The sequence below is a fragment of the Diceros bicornis genome, chromosome 21 (genome assembly GCF_020826845.1).
Source record: "Diceros bicornis minor isolate mBicDic1 chromosome 21, mDicBic1.mat.cur, whole genome shotgun sequence".
NCBI classification, from domain to species: Eukaryota; Metazoa; Chordata; class Mammalia; order Perissodactyla; family Rhinocerotidae; genus Diceros; species Diceros bicornis.
The window spans coordinates 5920278-5935908 of NC_080760.1; the positions used below are offsets into that span (position 1 = coordinate 5920278).

The 15631-nt window shown below is 50.1% G+C and overlaps 1 protein-coding gene across 7 annotated transcripts in view; it reads right to left on the reverse strand.

Annotated features, from left to right (window-relative positions):
- Window positions 1-15631, reverse strand: part of LOC131419429 (ral guanine nucleotide dissociation stimulator-like) — a 303875-nt gene that overhangs the window by 17254 nt on the left and 270990 nt on the right. Inside the window, exons 1-3 of one of the 7 annotated variants that reach the window (XR_009223223.1) lie at window positions 10179-10196; window positions 8969-9658; window positions 8400-8469 (exon numbers count right to left, since the gene is read on the reverse strand). The exons of 4 other annotated variants lie outside the window; for them this stretch is intronic. The gene's annotated coding sequence lies outside the window, so the exon portion shown is untranslated. Of the gene's footprint in view, window positions 1-5528; window positions 5853-8399; window positions 8470-8968; window positions 9803-10178; window positions 10197-15631 lie in introns of those variants that run through there. 2 more of the 7 variants (XR_009223222.1, XR_009223220.1) reach the window with 2 other exon arrangements.

The window sequence follows — 15631 nt, forward strand, 5'->3', positions numbered from 1 at the left end:
CTGGTTACATTAAGGGCTTGTCAGGAACCGTGAAAAGTATGATATTTTACCTTACCTGCAAGCTAATAAGTCAGCCTACCATGGTCTTATAGATGCTGGCAAAAGAAACTAGACCCATGGGTCAGAGACAAAGGACTTAACGACACAGCAATAACAGTGGCCCGAGTATCAGCATTTGCACTGGTTCACTAAATCCCACTTCCTACAAGGTGATACACAGTGAGCCAGCTGACATGCAGAGGGTTGCAAGAGCTCAGAGCTTAAGGAACTCAAATCTTTGATAATGGACAGGAAGTCTGCTGACCTTTGCCCAAGGGAGGGGTGTTATTTCTATTATACTGGGCAGTAAGCAAGCCTGCCCTTTGTTCCAGAGGAGGCCACTATTTCTATCTTCCAAGGCTGACAGCTCTACACACATCCTTGAAAAGATATCCTGGTTTCACTGGCTTTCAAAGATAAGCTTGACTGAGACTCGATCATCATTCAGTTCTTCTGTTTCCTTTATTGAGATTGTGCAAATATGCTCTTTTCTCTGTAAAGTTCACTAACTTTATTCATACATAAGGGATGCTTTTGGTTTTATTTATTAAGTTGAGATTTTCGTATTAGAGCAAATGATGAACTTTCATGGGTTGTGTCTGAAAGTATACTTTTCCAAGATAAATGTGAAAGAAGATCAGGGCTCACAGAACTCTGCCACAAGGAGCTGATAGCAACTCAAATGATTTTAATTTGAATACTGTTTTGTACAACTTTCTTCCATCTTACTTCATCCTCTCTGCTTCCTGTAACTCCCATATGGGAATGGGGCAGTTTCAGGGATTCACTGAACTCATTTACAATATTCAAATCATTTTGTCTGTTGTGTTTTTTTAATTGAGGTAAAGTTGACATACAACATTATATTAGTTTCAGAGGTACAACTTAACGATTCAATGTTTGAATATATGTTGAAAGGATCAGCACAATAAGTCCAGTTAACATCTGTCCCCATATATAGTTACAAAATTTTCTCATGTGATGAGAACTTGGCATATTTCAAGATGCAGAAGAATCAACGATGATGTCATACTTTTTCATATACAGCTTGATGAATTTGGACATAAGTATACACCCTTGAGTCTGTCACCACCATCAAGGCCACAAACATATCCATCAATTCCCAAAGTTTTCTCTCACCTCCTTTATTACTATTATTCTCTGGTAAGAACTCTTAATATCTACTGTATTAGCAAATGTGATGTATGCAGTACAGTCTTGTTACCTGTAGGCACTATGCCGTAGCCTACACCTCCAGAACTTATTTATCTTGATAACTGAAACTTTGTATCCTTTGACCGTCAGATCCCAAATTCTCCATCCTCCCATCCCCTGGCAACCACCATTCTAATCTCTGCTTGTATGCGTTTAACTATTTTAGATTCCACATATAAGTATTTGCCTTTCTCTGTCTGCCTTATTTCACTTAGCATAATGTCTACCAGGCCCATCCATGTTGTCAAAAATGGCAGGAATTGCTTTTTTTCAAGGTTGACTAATATTCCATTTCTTTATCCTTTCATCCGTCAGTGACATTTAGGTTACTTCAGTGTCTTGGCTATTGTAAATTAGCTGCAATGAACATTAGAGAGCAGGTATCTCGCTGAGACCCTGATTTCAATTGCTGTGGCTATATACTAGAAGTGGGATTGCTGGAATCATATGTTAGTTTTCATTTTTGGAGGAAGCTCCATACTGTTTTCCATAATGGCTGTACTAGTTTACATTCCCACAAGGGTTTCTTTTCTCCACATCCTCACCAACATTTGCCACCTTTAGTTTTTTTGATAATCGCCATCTTAACAGGTGTGAAGTGATAGCTCATTGTGGTTTTGATTTGCATTCCCTGATTAGTGATGCCAAACACCTTTTCATACACCTATTGGCCACTTGTATGTCTTCTTTGGAAAAAGTCTATTCTGGTCCCTTGTCCATTTTTTTATTGAGTTTTCTTTTTGTTATTGACCCAACACAAAAAAAGAGAACAAAATTTTCAGGCATTATGAGTGCTTCCCAGTTGATGCAGATGGTTTTGTAATTACAGTGGTACCAAAAGATCATGTTTCCTGCTTTTTCTTCAGCTTGTTATAAGACCAGCAGTAGCTGCGGCATGGCAGATAATCGGGATCTTCTGGGTTTGGAGGTTTACAACATAACTAAGTGGTAAGGAATTTTTTATTATTCCAAGGAAATTATTGAGTTCATAGTCCATGGAATCCAGGATTGATAGGGGTAGGAGGAAATTAAGGTGAGGATCGGTGATCTGGCATTACTTCTGATCTTGAGGGACAGGTATCCACTGTATGAGTGTTTGAATAAAAGTATTAGATATCAGGAATTTGTGGTGAGTGAATGTTTTCTGAATTATTTACTTTGAACATAACCATTTGGATTATGTGAACATCTGGGATGTGGGAGTAAGTCGCTAACAAGGGCTGGTTGACAATGTCACTATTGATTTGACTTCTATGAACACCGAGTGGTCAATGGATTAAGCAAATGAGTAGTCAGAAAACACAGAAATGGTGGGATTTGGGATTTAGTAAAAGATTGGGGACCGACTGTCCTGAGAGTGAGTGCCAGGACTTGCACAGTTGAGAGTGACAAGGACAAGAAAGGAATAGAAACACACTCAAACAAGGAGGGGGTGTTAACAGGATGGAGGGAGAGAAATGATCTGGAGTAGCCTTGAGTTTTGACCTGGAGCTTTCTGTTCTTGATGCAAATCTGCCTGATGACATCCCAGGACACAGGTCAGATCCCCAGAGGATAGAGGGAGGGTGGAAGTACAAAACAGCCATGATAATTGTCCTAAAATGGCAGGCTTCCTTTGTCATTTGACCCAATTTCATGATTTATTTTTGTAGGGTAAGAGGAAAAGAAGGATGATAGTCGTGTCTTCACAGAGGAAGCAGAGTGACTGTGGGAACCAGTACAAACCAAAGCCTGGTTTAAGCACCTCCATCCCTTTTAGGATGTCCAGTGACATAGTCAAGGGATGGGTTACTAGACTCCCATCCCATCCTAGCAGTGACGGGTCTCTGGGAGGACACCTTGGACCAGCCCCACCAGGTCTGCTGGCCCGAGAGACCGCAAGGACTCCAGGCCTGCAGCAGTGCAGGACAACTGGTAAGTCCTTTCAATCTTGCCAAAGCGTTGCAAAAACTTGCACCTAGTCACACAGGTGAATCCCTGCCAGGTGTGCTCGCAGGTGGTCTGCACTCCAGGTCCCATGCCCACTCCTGCCGGTCTTCAGATTTGACAGAGATGATTCCAGGAGCTGATCTGGGCATTCCACAGCTTCACTGCCAACAATTTCTGGTGACTGTGGAAGGTATCAGGAAGGAGGAAAGGGCAGTGAGGAGCACAAGAGAGAGACTGGTGGTAGCACTGATGGCGGACAGACTTGCTAGCGAGGCAGAGAAAACGAAGGGCCAAGAAGGCCGTCCTGACAGCAGATGAAATGGAGCAGGCACCTCAGTGAGGTCTCATGGGTGCGTCCCTAATGCTTCCTTGCTTTGAGCTCTTGAAACTTTAAAACATACCAATACATTTCTTTTATTAAACTCTGCTGTGTGACATAGAAAATATAGACAGCGGTTTCTTTCTGAGGTGAGAGGTTGAGTTTCAGGTGAGGAGAGAAAGATCTTTTTTCATGCTGTTCTCTCATTTTCTTTTACTATGTACATCATTTATTTTTACTTTCAAGTCAGCAGCGAGTTACCAACGTCACGGGATGATTCAGTTTTTCCCCTCACAGTCACAGTAAAACGTACTAAAAGTGGATTATTCTTTTTGTGTAATATTCCAATAGATTCCAAAATATTGTTTCAAAAGCACTTTGATGCCTATGTACTCAAATTAGGTATTTACTTCTAGGTCTCCATTTTTATGTTCTTTGTTGCATGCTAATTCAGTGTTGCATCTAAGGAAATACCAGATTTCCCTCAGTTTTTTAGATCCATATGTGTTGGAAATTTGATTCATGAAGATGGACATGGCAGCTGGGGGATCGTGCTATTATCAAAAGAGGCCTTTTCAGCATCAGTAATCTGACAAGAACCCACTGCTTGTTGGATTTCATTGTCTATTTGAGGGATCAAGCTTTCACTGTTGGCACTTCTCTTTCTCTTTGGAGGGAAAGTACGGCCTTCCCAGTCTTTCCATTACCAAATCACTTTCCTGGGTGGCTGTGCCATGTCAGGAAGGGCCTGGGATGCCGGGAACCAGAATTCATCCTCAGCTTCTGGCTGTCCTGAGAAGGCTTCCCTGGCAGAGTCCAGCCTGTGTGTCTCGGTGACACTTGCAGCCATCAGAAAGGAGGCGATAACACACAAGTGCCAAGCGATTCATCTGTCCCTTGTCTTACAGGGTGTTCCCAAGGGAAGAGGTTCAAAATGCCACTTGGTAACCCTTTGAAAGCTGCTAGTCATGGGTCGGGTTCTTGGTGTGAGATCAGAGCAGTGTCTATTCACCACCAGATGGGGAACATTTCAGTATTTTAATTGGTAAGGCTGTGTTCATGCACGACCATGGATCATCAGTTCCGTGGCATTCCCTGCTGGACCTCCCAACACCCCTGTCATGCCTCATATTTCAAAGCTCCAAACAGGGGTCACACCCCAGCAGCTGGTTGTAATGTAACCACAGCACAAGACTAGGGAAAAAAACACAACCACTCAGGGGTGACACACTTTAATGACTTGGGCCCAATTTCCCCATTTGGACGAGTTCAGAACACCAACACTGAGTGTGTAAACTGGAGGAGTGCCCAAGACCTTGGACCTCAGAAGGACACGAGCTCAGAATTCACCTTGGACAGCAAGGGACAATGTAGGGTCACTGACTGGCCAGGATTATGGTCCCTTATCCTGGCAAAGCAGAGCTCACTCGGGATCCATCAGGCCAAGCCAGGGAGGAGACTGGGGGCCTTCTAGGGGATTTCTGCCCTAAAGGGAATTGCATAAGGAAGGCAGGGGTGCTGAGAATCCTAGTTCACAGGGAGCAGTCATGTTTATGTAACAAGGCCCAACAGTAGCCTTAAAAGCTGCATCAGAAATCGTTCCTCCTGGATACAAATCAAGCAGGAAAAGGAATTCAGAGTCCTGGACAAGGATCCCAGCAGGAATCAAATCTAGGTCAGGGGTGAACACGGAGCCCCTAGAGGGGTCTCAGGAGGGAAAGTCCTGCCTGCCTTTAGTCCATTTTCAAATGATCTTCCTCGGGCCTTGTCCTCTCCACATGCATGTTTTGATCTTTTTACATTGGTTTCCCCACTTAGAGCTGATGCAATTCCAGAGATTCAACTAGAAAACTAAAAGTTCCTAAAATTTGGTCAAAAGAAACCTCAGCAGCTGGGGTCTGGGTGTCCCAGAGGTCGCCATGCCATAAGGCCTGGGGCTGACCAGGGGGCCACTGAGACAGGCTCTCTGGACTGGCCAACAGGGAGAATCCACCCCTGCCCTCACCCAACTCCTGCCCGGCCTCACTCATTCTCGTTGAGCAGCTCCATGTCCTGGAACCAGGCCCCAAATCACTCCTTGGGGTCTTGTTATAATTCTTTGCAGCGACCTGGAGCAGCAGGATCTCCCTCATGACTCGGTATTCCTGGGACCAGAGGGAAGGAGAGGATGCAGACAGGGCCTGGGTGGGGGATGCTGCAGGGGCCTTGTGGGGGGTGAGGACTGGGGCAGAGGACCAGTCCTGGGAACGCTCCTTCCCTCCAGTTCCATCCAGGATCTACCTGTTCTCAGAATGGGAATAATCAGCCCCTCCTCCAGGAAGATATCCTTGATGCCATCCTCCCCTCAACCCAGGCGCCAACTGGATGGGTCTCGACTTCTACCAAAATCTTCCACTCAATGTAAGATACAAGGGGTGGAGCCAGAAACTGTTCTCCCCAGAGGGTCTCTGATTTCCACCTCCTTCCCCTCCCCTGCAGGGAGTGCCACAGCTGCTCCTCAGTCCTCTTCTCAAGGTTGATCTCATTCCCCTGGAAGGCAGACAGCCAGAGTCCATCAGACAGAGCCCCCTAGACTGACTAGCCCCCTATGCCCTGCCCTTCTCATGTGGCATTACTGCCAGGTCCCCAGAGGGGGCGGGGCATGCAGAGAAAACAGGACTTGGACCTAGGATGGGCTCTGGGCTCCAGAGTAGTAGGACATGGGGGGAGGCTGAGGGACCTGGCAGCACAACCCTCTCTGATGACGGACTTGGAGGTTGAGGCCTCAGGCAGAGGGGACTGCTCAGCCACTTATGTGCTGCCTGACTTGGGGGGTCCCAACTTCTCTCTCCCTCCACGGGCAGCATGGGAGGGACAGGCAGAGTCCAGCTCAGATAAAACCTCACGCAGCTGTGCCATCAGGCAGCTCTGAGCTTCCCCAGCCTGAGGAACGAGAATGGATGTCTCAGGCGGAGCCTCTGTTCACTCATCCCTAAGATGGGCCTGATGCCCCAGCTCCCAGGGGCGGCTGCGAGGCTCTCATGAGAGGAGATGTGCCAAGTGCTGAGAGCTCAGAGCTCAGTTCGGGGGCTCACGCATCCCCAGGCTCAGGATCCTGGTCCTTCCTGCCTGGTCCTCAGATTCATCCACTTCGAGATAATCACCCATCTCCAGGTGCAGCATCTGCAGGTCACCGAGGAAAGTGCCAAGATAGGGGACAACACCCTGTGACATCGGGGTGCGGGTGGGATGAGCCCTTGCTCTCAAGTCGGCCCCCTGCAGACCCTCCCCTGAAAAGTCCTCACCCTCAGCCTCCTGGCCCACCCCAGGGTTCCCACGGGGAGCAGCCTAGGACCCTTAGCAGCCTCCCCTCAATTCTTCCTCCCTTCACACCCCAAGAACACCACACTCCTCCTCCTCACCTCCCAGGGCCGGCTTCTGGCAAATCACAGGGTATGCGGTCCCTGGCCCTCCCCACAACAAATCCATCCTACACCAGCTCTTCCAGGCCCCCCTCCTGGTCACTTCTACTGGGGGATTCAGACACTGTGGCACCAGGAGGAAGGGACCTCCTCTCTTGATTTGAGGCCTCCGGCTGGGAGGGCAGAGCCCATCCCCCACAGGCATACTCACTTGCTGCTGCTGCTGCTTCTCCTGCACTCTCTGGGGGTTGCTCTCCGGGGGGCAAACGTGGAGGGCCCCTCCTGCCAGAGTCGAGGACAGTGTCAGCGAGACCATACTCCCCTCACCCCATTTCTCTCGAGCACCACTGGCCTCTGACCCTGAACATCTGACTCGAGTGAACTGGAACCAATGCCACTCCACCCTGCAAGGTCTTATGATTCCAGAACAAGCTCAGCTCCAACTCTCACTCTGGGTGTGAGCTCGGGCTTTTGGCCTGGCCTCCCCGAGCCTGTTTCCTCATCTAGAAAGTGTGAGAACTCCAGCTACCTCACAGGTTTTCCTGAGGACTCACTGTCGCATGACTGTCATCATTGTTCTGGCCCTCACCCCTCCAGGTGGAGCAGGCAGAAAGCTCCCACATTCTTTTCCTGGCCCCCATGCCGGACAGAGGCAATGCCAAACCCTTCTCCTCCCCAAAGAACCACTCAGGATATTCGCCTGCACTGAACTCTTTCTTTATCCACTCAGGAACTGGACCCACAAGGTGCTACCTCTGATCAACAGGGAAGGGGGTGACAGGATGCTTTGCTTCCCCATTTACATGAAGCTCCTAATGTCCTTTCAGCAGGATCCACTAAGAATCCACCAGTTGCCTAGACGCTACTCATAAGCCACCTGGGGCCTATATCATTGCCAACCAGGCACTCAGGTGAGACTCCTGTGGTTGACTCGAGTGACTGCTCTAGGGGTCCAGGGGGGAGTCCCACAATGCACACACATCTGTCTCTGGTCCAGCTGTTCAGATCCAAGGATGAGCAGCCTGTTTGTCCACCTGGGCCAGGGGAATCCCCTGCTGTGCCCGTCCCTGGGGCAGGCAGTGTGCCCTCCCCTTGGAGACATGGTGAAGATAGAAGGAGCAGCAGGGGCCTGGCTTCCTGAGGACAGGTTTAAGCTGAGGGATAAACCCACCCAACCACCCAACAGCCTGGAAGAAGCTATATCCAGCAGGATGGACGTGAGTGGAAGCCAGGGACCTGCTGATGGCGCCAGCTCGGCAACTCGTCCTGGAACAGCCCAGCCAACACCACTGTGTCCCATGACCAAGGCCTCCTGCCCAAAAATGGCACCCCACCTGCCCATGGGCAGAACAGATCCCTCTGCTTGTTAATCTGGACAAGATAGACGGGAACGTTTCAGAGAAAGTTCAAGTGAGAAATTATCAAAACCACAGCTTGCTCAGTCCCCCTCCCCCCCGGCCCCTCCTCTCTTTCCAGACCCCCAGCCTCCACTCTACCTTGGTCATCAGTTCTCTGTTCAAGGACACGTCTTGGCTATAGCGCTCCTTAAATTTTTCAGAGCTCTCCCTGAGGGGAAGGGAAAGATGGAAGGATAAATTTAGGGATAATGTGAGGGGTCTAAGTGCATATCCTTTTCTTTGACAACCTGAGAGATTCAAACTGCCTGGAGGAGTGCTCTCACTGAGCTCCTCTGAGCGCTAAGGTCTCGTGGGACTGGGAGGGGGCTCTCCTGTTGGTCACTGGGGTATCCATTCCCCAGCTCTACAGAGCAGCTCTCTTTTGACCACTTTGAGTTTCAACTGGGCACAGAGTTCTGTTGCTATAAACACTTGAAAATCTCCAATGTGGCTCACTCCAGTACCTGGCATTTAGGGAAACCGAGTCCTGAAGCAGAACTGGTGCACTAAGGACCCCGGGAGACTTAGAGACCCACTGCTGAGGCCCAGGCCCTGTCCTCATCATTTGCTGCCTCCCAGGGGTTCCCACCTGACTGAGGGGCCAATGGCAGACATTCAGGAGATCCCCCATCCACCCTGGTCCTCCTATGGAGAGGGGCACTACACACCAGGAAACTTCCCCCATGTGTTCTTCAAGTGGCATATGGATGTTTTCTGCAGAGCAGAGATGACAGTGCGGGGCGAGGAGAAGTTCTTCAGGATCTCGAACTCCTGGGGAAGGGAAGAGAATGAGCTGTGAGGTGGGGCGCTGGAGCCCTGCTTGCTCTAGCTTCAGTACCCTTCTATTTAAATCTCCCCTCCTGGAATAGACAGATGTTCAGGGAGCCCCAGAAGGGCACATTTAGGACCCAAAGTGTAACACTCACAAGGAGGAGGATTTTAGCTCAACCCAAGGAGGGAGTCACGTAGGAAGTGAGCATCCCCGCACTGGGACCTGGAGTCAAAATCAGCGTGCTCCTGGCAGGAAGGACCTAGGGACTTGCAGGGGCTTAGACCACACACTGCAATCCTGGGAGCTGATAAAGGTGGAGGCAGTTCCTAAGGCTCCAGAGAGGGGCTCCACTGGGCCTGCCACAGCACACCTGGGCCACCTGGATCCAGCGCTCCACCACCCTCGCCCTGTCCTGGTCCATCATGCTCGGGACCCCGAGGCAGGTGGTGATGACGAGGTTGGCCACCCTTCTGAAGTGGTCGATATTGGCCCGGACGGTGTGTGCCAGGTGCTCATTGCCGGACTTGTTCCTCTTGCCCCAGGTGGAGCCCAGACACTGAGAGGGCACCACCTTCTGGAAGGGCTCCTGGGGAACAGGGGGAGTGTCACCCAGCCTTACCACACCCTAGCTCTGTGTCCACAGCCCACAAAGTCCCACACAGGGGTCACAATTTAGAGCTGGAGCTCAGGAAGCTCATGATGTGGCCTGAGCCTCGTTCGAGTCCCTGGCTTTTCTTCTCTGTCACTGCAGGCACCCAGCAGAAGATGACCCAGGACCCAATACTGGCAGGGAAGGGAGAGGGGCATTTGCATCCATCCCGTCCTGGCTAACTCCAAGCTCCAGATGGTGGCTCAGCTTGGCTCATCCCAAGGGGGTATCTTCCAACAACCTGATCCCCCCTCTGGTCCCACTCCCCATTCTGATGCACATTCCCCTGTGGCAGCTACACCACGGGCCTTGTCTGTCTCCCTCATAGTGAAGTACACATCAGGTGTCTAATAATTCCTGAGGCTGTTGAGCCTCCTGAGCAGAAGGTTGGGCCACCAGGGACCTGGCTGCACACAGTGAGTTCCCCTCCACCACTGATGTGCCAGGCCCTGCTCACCCTTCCGTCTCTTCTACCTCATGGAGCCGGCACAACCATTCTGTGCAGCAGGTCCTGATAGTGTCCACCTCTACCCTCTGCAGGTGGACAGCAAATGTTGGGGGTTCAGAAAGTTGCCCAGGTCGTATGGTTGGTAAGGGGTGGAGCCAGGATTCGGGCCCAGATCATAGGAGACTGGATGAGGTCTGGGGCAATGATGGCAGAGTGAAGGCCTACCCCACCCACCCTGAGAGCCCACCTGCTCACCACATCCATCACGGTCAACTGCTCCACCACCAGCTTAGGAGGGAAGGCCGTAGGTTGGGCTTCTTCTCATGCTTCTTAGCCACAGGTGGAGATGGACTTCCCACTAGAAATGATGGTCCAGGTGACTCCAGCTCAGCAGCTCCCACTCCTGCTGCAGCCGATGTCGGCCCTTGCTCCAGCTCCAACACTGCTGATGGAGGGGACACTGGCTCCAGTGCTAGAGAGGGTGGTGTCAACGGAGCTGGAGCCAGCTCTACCTCCACCACTGCCCACTGCTCTGCTTCTGCTGCTGGCTGAAGCTCTGCACCTGGCGCTGGAGCGGGATAAAGAGAAAGGTTCACTCACATAGCTGACTTTCCATGTGTCCTTCTAAATACAGGAAAGATCCCACTTCCTTTCCAGGAATAGCCAGCCTGCAGTCCCCCTTACCCTCTGGCTCTGCCTCAGTGACCTCCAGAAGCTCACACCAGTCAAAGGAAAGAGGGTCACAGCAGCTCAGCTCTGAATCAGGCAAGGTTTCCTGCATGTACATCCCCTTTAGCTTGAAAAAGAGACAGCTCCTGACTGGTCCCACCCTAGTTCTGGTCCAACCCCATCATCTCAAGGTCCTGAGTGTGGAGGCCCTCTGCTCCTGTTCTCATCTTAGAGCAGCACTGGATGGTGTGGGTGGCCTCATGCACCTGCCCCTTGTCTAGCGAGTTGGTGGACTTGAAACCATTGGGCAGCTACTCGATGACCTCCTGAGTGGAGTTCTGCAAAGACTGCCTGGGAGCTGGGCCAGAGGGAATTAGGGGCTGCCTGCACACTGCCACTGTGGTCAACCCCCAAGGGAAAGTCTGCTCCTCAGTTCAGGCACAGAGGACATCCTGGCAAAGAACTCTGGTCAGAAAGGGAAGGAGATGAAACCTCTAGGGCTCAATAACATACGAGTTGAGCAGCTCACCTTCTCATGCTGCCAGCCATGACTGGGTATGAACATGACAGACCCACCAGACTTCCGACACCTAACAACCAGCTCCTGCCCAGGAATGGCCTGCCCCACATACCCTGCCTTCCCCACACCACACAGACACACAAACACACACAAACACACGATGAGGGGCCTGGATTTTGGGGTTGATCAGGTGGGATCACCGTTGTGTCCTGGTCTGCACTAACCTTTCCTGGGCTGCCCTATGTTACCCTTCACTGCCTCCTGTCAGACACCCAGAGGCGTCAGGGATGAGGGCTGAGCCAATGTAGGCAACAATCAAAAAGATTCTTTTTCTGGGCTTTTTTGAGCCCAGATCCTGCAAAAGTTGGGATACAAAAACAAAACATTTTTGCCTCGACTGTCTCCCATCAAGTGAGCTGGATGGGGGACTGTGGGTGCCTGGTTACCAGAGTTCAAAGATCTGTTGAGGCCTAGGACCAAGGAGATGCGGTCATTTTTCAAGATTCCTATACCTGGACCCCTTACCTCAATCAGATTTCTCCAGAGCTGCCGCCTGAGCCCGGGCTGCTCACCCTCCTCTCTCATGTCACTTCCTGAACTGTACACAAGGAGCCTACACAGCCCTAGCCCCACCTCCCTAGAAACCTAACTCAGGTCCTTGCTTTGAGGAGACAGAGATGAATGCAGACATCCTTTAACTTACCAGTTCTTCATCCTGGGATAGTCCTTGTGCCTCTCAGGTCCTCCCCAGTCTCCAAACCTACACCAGGGGCATCAGGCTAGAATCTGCTTCCTAGGGACCTCACCTGGTGTATATGAGATAATATCTATTACCCCTGTGGGCTGGTGTCACATGTACATAAGGCACAAAATTAGAGATGGAAGAATAACAAGAAGGGGTGACAGGTAGCACAGAACACCACTCAAAACAGGCCTGGGTTCTAGCAATGTGATATTGGAACAGTCACTCCCAACTTGGCATCACTTTCAGGTCAGCATCATGAGGGGGTTGAAACTAATGGAAATTTAGATACTGCCATCCTGTGGCATTAAACCATTCAATTGTTTACTGTTTTATGGAGAATGAGACCCAAGTGCCTCATCTTGGCCTATGAGGTGGGCAGCCTCCACAGTGGTACCCAGTAAGCCCCACCCATGGTATAGCCATCCCCGTGGAACCACTAAGTAGTTAGTAACTGGCTTCTGAACATAATAACAGCCAAAGTGATGGGATGTCTTGTCTAAATTTTAACTACACAAGTCTCTCACTTCCTCTTACTCCGTCTTTCATGTTTCATCTCTCTCTCTCTCTTTGTCGAATCCTTGTAACTGAGGAATCAAATACCAGTGTTTTGGGACTGCCCAATGTGGAGGCCTATAGAGGAGAAAAGCACAGGTGTGCCCAGGCCAACAGACAGAAAGAAACTTAGACTCTCAGTCCAAACTGAACCCTGAAATCTGAGAGTGAACTTTGGGGCTAGTCCTCCCCCAGTTGAGCCTCAGTTGAGGCCACAGCACCAACCTGTTCAACTCACTGAGGCAGAGGCACCAAGCTGAAACGTGCCTGATTGCTGATCCACACAAATTGTGAGATAGTCAACATTTGTAGTTTTGAAATGCAATGTTAGGGGCAATGAAGTCAGAGAGGGAAAGGTAACTGACACAGCCTACCAGGCCCTGGCCCTACCTTCCACCCCAGCTCCTGTTCTCTCCTCCCAGCCTCCCTCCAGCTGCACTGGCCACATTTCTAACCTCCTCTGGCCAAACTCACTTCTGCCTGTGAGACTCAGGACCAGTGGTGCCATCCCCCTGACACACTGCTCCCAGACCCCTGAAGGGTTGGCTCCCTCTTGTGATTCTGGTCCCAGAAAACGTCACCCCAGTGAGGCCTTTCAGACCCTCCTACCCAGTGATGCCCAGCCCACCCTCACAGCCCCCTGATGTGTTTCTCTACAGCACTTGCTCTTTTCTTGCTCCTGTTTTTGCTTTTGTCCATTTCCCCTCTAGGCTGTGAGCTCCTGGCAGGCAGGGACCACTTGGTCATTTTCATCCTGCACTTTGGCCCACCAGGGCACCTGGCACAGGGTGAGTGCTCAGTGCACAGCTGCTGAATGAGTACATGGGAAGATCTTGCACCCCTCTCCCTGCTTCTGACCAACTGTGATTGTGGAGATGAACACTAGAAATAGGAGGTACAAGTTGTTTCTGAGGCAGAGGGACAGCCAGAAAGACCTCTGCTTGACTCTTCTCTGCTCCAGGAGGTCAAGAAAAGTTCAGTGGACACCGTGTAAATTCCGGGTTTACAGGAGAAGGAAAGGACTTGATGTATATGTATATTATGTAATGGTTACCAAAATAAGTTTAGTTAACATCAATCACCAAGAAAATATAAAAGATTTTTTCCTGGTGATGAGAAGTTTTAGGATCTACTTTCTTAGCAACTTTCAAATGTACCACACAGCAATGTTAACTTGCATAGTGCTGTATATCAAGTATATCTCAATACAACTGAAAAAAATAAAAACAAAATCTAACTTGCCACCACTGACACAAGAGGCTGCCCGCCCCCTGGTGGCCAGCACTAGCACTGCAGCCCTCACCAAAACTCCACCAAACAGAAAGGAACCATTCTTCAGATGTCCTCAAGGCAGAGGCTCTCCAGGGTCCCAGAGGTAAAGGAGCAGGACCTGTCAGCTTCGAGAGAGTGGGGTGAATCTTGGGAGCCTACCTTTCCCCCCATCTTGCTGTCCCCCCCCAGGTGTCTTCTTCATTCCTGAGGCATCCAACCTCAACCAGGACAATGACTCCCCCCTGCCTCCAGATGAGGACCCCGAAGATCCAACAAGAACTGGTCTTCTCCCTCATCTCTAGACTTGGTGTCCAGTGCCCTGGCATCTTCTTCCTTATACCCAGTTCTCATCCACCTATGCCCCCATGTCTCCTCAGTTCTAAATGATCTCAAGTGGGTGGAAAGCATCTTCTCAACATTTCAGAGCACAGTAGGTCACCAACAGAGAACCTAGTCCAACAGACACATTGCGAGTGCATGGAACACTTGGAGTCACCTGCTGGATACACTCCATTTTATACAGGAGGACCCTCACTGAGGTATTCTCTCCTGTTCCCAATGCCTACACAAGGGGAGGATGGACTCATCACAGTTCTGGGTGCCCACAGAGGTGGACTGCAGGATCCCAGTCCTGTGCTCCCCAGGCTGGGCCAAGGATGGGTCTGGAACAGACAGATAGGCAGAAACCTAGGAACCCTAGGGATTCCTCTGCCCATCTCTGGGCATGTATCTAGGAGAACGAATGCCATGGTCCCCTGGGAGAGCTGCCTCCCATCTCTCTCCCTCCTGCCTCTTGTCACTTCCTCCGGGTCAGCTCTTTCTTGACTGCACCTCCATGGCCCCCACATGAGAATTCAGTGTGAGTGGGGGTGCCTATGCACATGCTATGATGAGGAGAGGAAAATGATCTCATATGGAGAGGGGTGGGCAGCAATCCTCTAAGATCTTAATGCCTCTCATTGCCAAAGGAGACCTGAGGGAAAGGGCGGAGCTTTGGCCAAAGAAGCTGGAGCTCTGTCTAGTCTTTGGGACCCAGACTACCTCCTGTGGTCTGGGCCAGTACTTGCCTCTTTCTGGGCTATTTTCCCAACTGCACAGTGAGGGGTAAGATGTGCAACAGCACAAGCGTGTGCTCAGCCAGGACAAGTCATCAGGCCCCATAGATACATTAAGTATGTTTTAAGTGTATTGAAGACATTAATATTGCTGTGCAATCATCACCACGATCCATCTTTAGAAGTCTTTTCATCCTACAAAACTGAAACTCTATACCCATTCATGAATAACCCCCCATTCCTCCTCCTCCCAGCCCCTGGCAAACACCATTCTACTTTCTGTCTCTCTGAATCTAGCGATTTCAGGAACATCATAGAAGGGAAATCACACAAGGTTGTATTTTTGTGACTGGCTTATTTCATTTAGAGTAATATCCTGAAGGTTCATCCATGGTGTGCCATATCTTAGACTTTCCTTCTTTTGTTAAGGATGAATAATATGCCATTTTATGTATATACCACATTTTGCATATCCATACATCCCTGGACAGATAGCCTAGCCGGGCCCAAAACCAAGCCCAAAATCAAATGGGGCCCCAACCAGACTTTTATCAACGGTCCCCTGGAGACTACTTTCTTAAGCCACGTTCCATATATTTACTAAGGATCTAGTCTTGGGCCATGAGTTGTTTTTCAGAAACTCCGTTTT